Source organism: Trichechus manatus, unplaced genomic scaffold (genome assembly GCF_000243295.1).
Source record: "Trichechus manatus latirostris isolate Lorelei unplaced genomic scaffold, TriManLat1.0 scaffold00285, whole genome shotgun sequence".
Lineage (NCBI taxonomy): Eukaryota > Metazoa > Chordata > Mammalia > Sirenia > Trichechidae > Trichechus > Trichechus manatus.
Window position 1 is genome coordinate 860,601 of NW_004444221.1, and position 6,520 is coordinate 867,120.

The 6,520-nt window shown below is 37.7% G+C and overlaps 1 pseudogene; it reads left to right on the forward strand.

The window, feature by feature from the left end:
• Positions 1-3,612: 3,612 nt before the first annotated feature.
• LOC101358814 (eukaryotic translation initiation factor 2A-like) lies at positions 3,613-5,356 on the forward strand (annotated as a pseudogene).
• Positions 5,357-6,520: the final 1,164 nt, after the last annotated feature.

Below are 6,520 nucleotides of genomic sequence, written 5' to 3' on the forward strand. Positions count from 1 at the left end.
TCTTGCCTACATGGTTTCTGCTGAATAATCTGAGTGTAGTCTTATTGTTGGTCCTCTGTATGTGACTTTTAGTTTTTCTTGAGCTGCTGTCAGGATTCTTTGTCTTTAGTTTTAGCGAGTGTGATTATGATGTGCCTTGGTGATTTTCCTTTGGGGTCTATCCTATATGGGGTTCGTTGAATTTCTTGGATGGGCAGCTTTTCATCTTTCATGATATTGGGGAGGTTTTCTGTCAGCAGTTCTTCAATGATCTTCTCTGTGTTTTCTGTTTTCTCCCTCTGTTCTGGAACTCCGATCACTCACAAGTTTTTGTTTTTTGATTGCATCCCACATAATTCTCAGGGTTTCTTCATTTCTCTGTGTTCTCTTTTCTGCTTATTCCTAACAGAGTTGTATCCAAGTGTTTGTCTTCAATTTCACGGATCCCGTCTTCCATCATTTCAAACCTGCTCCTCAGCCCTTCTATGACACTGTCCATTTCTGAAATCTTGTTGTTTATGTTTGGATTTCTAATTGTTGTTTTTGTATGATTTGTAGTTGTGAATTTATTCTGGCATTTTGTTACTGCATTATTTTCCTGAATTCTTTCATTGTTTTGTCTGTATTTTCCATGAACTTGTCTGTCTTTTCCATGAATTTGTCTATTTTTTCCTCATTTTTGTCTGCTTTTTGCTTCAAGTCTTGGATAGCTCTGAATATTACAGATTTGAATTCCCTATCAGGTAGTTCTAGTGCCTTTTCTTCTATTGGAAAGTCATCTGGTGTTTTGTTTCGGATGCCTACTGGAACCATCCTGTCCTGTTTTTGTATATGTTTTGATATTGTCTGTTGTCTTTGGGACATTCAGTAGTTATTTTCCTTGTTTATTGATTGTAGATTTGTTTGTTTCATCCTGATTTTTTGTTTTATTTGGTTATGTCTGAGCAGGCGTGCTGTGCGTTCTTTGTTGTTTGCTCATCTGTAGGCATGACATTTTTTGCCTCCTTCACCAATGGGCAGGGTGAGTGGCTCAGGTATGGGACATCAGGGTAAGTCCAGCTGAAGGGTAGTTGCTGGGATGGGTTGTTTGTGGCACGTAGTAGGGCCGACAGGGTGGGCCAGGAATCAGTGCAGGGCAGGTTCCCGTAGGCCATGCCTGTGCTGCTACGGGATGTGATGTTCAGCACACGGTGCAGGTAGGCAGGAAGGAGGGGGCATATTGTGATGTGTGGAGCTAAGAAGGGTATGGGAAAGAGGAGAGAGGAACAGGAGCCAAAAGCATAGAAACAAACAAAAAAGAGTACCAACAGAGCTTGCCATTGGAGTGGAGAGATGAAGACTGAGAAATTGAGAAAAACAAAAAGAAAAAAAAAGGGTGGTAAAGAAACAAAAATGAATAAATAAAAATTAGAAAAAAGAAAAGAAAGGAAAAGCCCCAAGGGATCCCACTGGTGCAGCTGTGAGGACTGGGGAAGTTGCTTCTAGGCCATGAAGTAGAGCCTGGTTAGAAGGGGTGGAGGTTTCACACAGCACCACGTATTCAGGAGATAGGAAAAGAAGGTAAGTCTAGAGAGACGAGAAACTGAGAAATGAAGAAAGACAGAAAGGGAAAAAAAGAGAAAAGAAAACGAAACAAATAAACAAACAAACAAAAAAACCCCAAAAAACAAAACCAAAAACAAGAAAAAAGACATGTTCCCAGGATCCCACCACACTTCTGCACAGAGTAAGGGAGTAGCTCCCAAGCCGCGCAGTACTGCCTGGCTAGAAGTGGCTCCCAAGCCGAGAAAAGGAAAAGAAAACAAACAAATATATAAATCAAAACAGAACAAATGAAAACAAACAAAAAAAGTCCCCAGGATCCCACCAGTGTGGCAGCACAGGCTGGGAAGCAGTTTCATGGTCAAGCAGTGTTTCATAGCCTTTCAGGAAGAAGCAAAGATTGGGCACATGGAGCCAGGTATTTGAGAGAAAGGAGGGAGAGGTGGTGACAGGTATGGAAGAAATCAAAAGAAGTGGAAAAAAGCAACACCAGCAGCCAACAAATGACACTCAGGAAGCTGGCCAGTGCAGGCAGGTAGAATCCAAGAGGCACAGGGGTGAAGCTGGTGCTTCCCGGCCAAGAGACTGTGGCCACAGGAAGCAGAGGAGGCTGAGTGTAGATGAAGAAGTGTGGGGGGTAGGAAAGCGTATATCACTGGTTACCGGTTGTTCTGTCTTCTGCTGGAAGCTACATGAAGCTGCTTTCTCGTACCCTCTGCTCGCCGATCTTTGGTAGGAGTCCAAGATGGTGGATCCTTGCTGCGTTAGCTGATAGGGGACCGCTGCGTGTCTCTCTCCTCGCTCTCTGTTCTCTGTCAGTTTCTTATTCCATTCAGTGCTTGGCAGAGTTCTTTATCTCTTCATTTGATGCTTAGGGTTTCAGGATTGACATTTGTCTCTGTTTGACTTAGTTTTTTGGATGTTTGCTGAGGAGAGATGGCATGGTGCCTCTGTCTATAGTGCCATATTGCCCAGAAGTCCTGGAATTAATAATTTTTGAAAAAAATACTGGATAGAGAATTATACTAGTTGAAGTCTAAGATTTTATTAGCAATATTAATTATATTTATATATTACTTATAAAATTACATTTTATGTCTTTGAGGAATCTATTCAATATGTAACAAGTATCTCCCTGAGCTTAATAGTCACAATGTTTAAGAATATCCTTTCTTCTTGATAAATATAAGTCTAATGGGGTTTTACATTTACTATGAAATATTTTAAGCATATGAAAGAATATGAAAAAAGACAGTATCTGTACCCAACACCCAGTTCAAGAAATGAAGTATCACCTGAAGGTCCTGTGTAGTCTTCCTAGATGGTCTCTTTGAACACACTGCCATCATCAGCAGTAAAACATTACTTTGAATTTGTTGTTTATCAATCTCAAGCATTTGTTTCTCTTTTACCAAGCAAATGTATATCTCCCAAAGCATATATTTTGCCTGTTTTGCATATTTTAAAACTTTGTGTATTGGAATAATTCTCTTTTACTCTTCTATGACTTGCTTTTCCTCCCACAAAATTATGTATTTGAGACTCATCAGTACTGATAAGTCTATCTGTGGTTTCTTCACTTTGACCACTGTATTACTGAAATCCATCAAATGAGTATATAACACTTTATCTATTCTCCTATTGATAGTTTGCTTTTCCAAAAAAGGCTGCTCACAACTTCCTTGTGCTGTCTCCTTGGGCTTATATGCAAAGTTTTCTCAAAATATTTCCCTAAGAGTGAAATTGCTGGTTATAAAACATGTTCATATTTCTGAACCTGAAAATTATGTTACCCAAATGGAGATTTTTAATCTATTTACTCAACAAATGTTTAATGATTACTTACTATATGATGGGCATCATGCTAGGTATGAAAGATAGAGCAGCGAACATAGTAGGCATGGACTCTGTCCTCATGGTACTTATACTATTGTGGGATGTTACAGAGATTCATACACTGGGGAAAGTTTTGTGGTAAATGATGTCTAAGATCTTATTTAATTCTGAAATTTCAGGATTCCGTAAAATCAAAGATGATTCTACTAACTGAAATGCTTTTAAAACCTAAACATGTGCTCTTTCTGGAACAAGATGGTGCCATCCACGTCACTTCTGGCAGTCTGAGGGTTGGAAGGACTCGGTGAATGGACCACCACATTTTACAGAAAACACATTACTTCCAAGGGAATCTGGGGAAAATTGCAAAGTTATACTTTTAGTAAGGATGGGACGTTGTTTGCTTGGGGCAATGGAGAAAAATAAATATTATCAATGTCACTAACAAGGGACTATTGTACTTCTTTGACCTCCCAAAGCCAGTTTACCTTGAGTTCTTGCCAAAAAACACTGTCTTGGCAATGTGGCAGCCTTATACTACTTCAAAAGATGGCACAGCTGGAGCACCCAAACTACACCTTTCTGATGTGAAAACTGGAACATGTTTGAAATCTTTCATCCAGAAAAAAATGCAAAATTAGTGTCTATCATAGTCAGAAGATGAAACTATTTGTGCTAGAAATGTTAACAATAAAGTTCACTTCTTTGAAAACAATTTTAACACAATTGCAAATAAACTGCATTTGCAAAAAATTAATGATTTTGTATTATCTCCTGGACCCCAGCCATACAAGGTGGCTGTGTATGTTCCAGGAAGTAAGGGTGTGTCTTCATTTGTTAAATTATATCAATACCCCAACTTTGGTGGACTTCATGCAGCTTTAGCCAACAAAAGTTTCTTCAAGGCTAATAAGTTTACAATGCTGTGGAATAAAAAATCTACTGCTGTGTTGGTAATAGCTAGTACAGACATTGACAAGACAGAAGCTTCCTACTATGAGGAACAAACAGTGCGCCACATTGCAACAAATGGAGAAAGTGCTGTCGTGCAGTTACCAACAAATGGCCCCACTTATGATGTAGTTTGGAATTCTAGTTCTACTGAGTTTTGTGCTGTTTATGGTTTTATACTTGCCAAAGCAACAATTTTCAACCTGAAATGTGATCCTGTGTTTGAGTTTGGAACTGGCCCTCATAATGCAGCCTGCTATAGACCTTATGGGCATATATTTGTATTAGCTGGATTTGGAAATCTGAGAGGACAAATGGAAGTGTGGGGTGTTAAAAACTACAAACATTTCTAAACCAGTGACCTCTGATTCTACATATTTTGCTTGGTGTCCAGATGGCAAGCATATTTTAACAGCCACATGTGCTCCCAGTTTACATGTTAATAATAGGTACAAGATTTGACATTGTACTGGCTCTGTCTTACACAAGTATGATGTGCCATCAAATGTAGAATTATGGCAGGTTTCTTGGCAGCCATTTTTAGATGGAATATTTCTAGCAAAAACAATAACTTACCAAGCAGTTCCAAGTGAAGTACCCAGTGAGGAACCTAAAATTGCAACAGCTTATAGACTCCCAGCTTTAAGAAAAACCAGTCATCAGTTCTAAACTGCATGAGGAAGAACCACCTCAGAATATGAAACCACAACCTGGAAGTGATAAGGCATTATAAAAAACAGCCCTTAAAAATCAACGGAAACATAAAGCTAAGAAAGCTGTGACACAGGAAGCCAGAAGTAACAAGAGTCCAGATTTGGCACCTACTTCTGCCCCACAGAACACACCACGAAATACTGTCCCTCAGTTGACTTTTGGAGACCTTGAGATAGACAAATAAGTCAAGAACCTAAAGAAGAAACCGAAAGCAATTAGAAAACCAAATGAACAAGCAGCAACTGGAAAACAGCTAGAAAAAAATCAGTTGGAGAAAATTCAAAAAGAGAAAGCCCTTCTCCAGGAGCTGGAGAATTTGGAATTGGGTATTTAAAGATTGACAGAAAGGAAGTTGGTTACCAGAAATCAGTGCAAATACATCTTCTGTTAAACCCATTGTCTTACACAGAATATCTATATGCCCACACTTAATGTTCATTTGTAATTTTAATCATTTCTCCAAGATCCTATAAATGTGTGTAATTATTTAATAATGTCTATTAAATTGACTTTTCCTACATCCTATATCATGTCATTATGTGATATAGAAAGGCATATATGCATTTTTTGGCTAAGCTTGACAGATTGAAATACAAAAGTCATTGTTTTTCAGTAGAAGACAATATTTACCATGTAAGTGAATAAAAACATTTTAAATGAAAAAAAAAAACCTGAACATGTATTTTTTTTAATTTTCTTCAGCAGCACTTAATTATTGAAAAGGAAACTGCAAAATGAAGCAATAATACAGAACTTAATGAGACAAAGCAATGAAAGATTAAGCTCTTACTCTCAAGGAAGAGCAAGAGATCAAAGAGAGGAATATTCAATTGGAAATAATCAAATAATTGGTATAAGAAAAATAACTCCCATTGAAAGATAAGTAATAATAATTTAAACAGAAAGAAACAATATGGGTTGTACCAAAGCTATTGCAAGAAAAAAAGAGCAAGCTGGATTTAAAAAAAAAAAAAATTCAGCTGAAAAACATACTTAAAAAATGATGTCTAAAGCAAGGGAAATTATAAACAAATATTTTTCCATAAATCAAAGAAATTATAAAAAGTAGAGCTTCTCTGAGACAAAAAATTAAAGAAATGCTACAGGAGCTCATAGGTAGGTGTAGGGCACAGTTTTGTCTGGAAACTTCTCTACTCACTGTAGAGACGACAGCTTAGGAAAGAGTAAGAAGTACCCCCTACCCCTTTAGAGGTTTCAAAATCTTGACCAGGGAAGGAAATACGGAAGAGCAGAATTTTTTCTTCCACTTTTCTACCCCCTCCCTCATCATTTTCTTCTGCATAGTACATAGCACTCATTCATTTATTGAACATATATTTGTTAAACCTCTCCTACATGCCAGACAATGTGCTATTGCTGTGGATGAGCAAGAGAACAAGACAGAGAACATACCTGCCCTATAAGCTTACATTCTAGTGAAATAAACAAAGAAGTAAGTAAATGCATAAATAGGTCAATTTCAAAATTTGATAAGAAT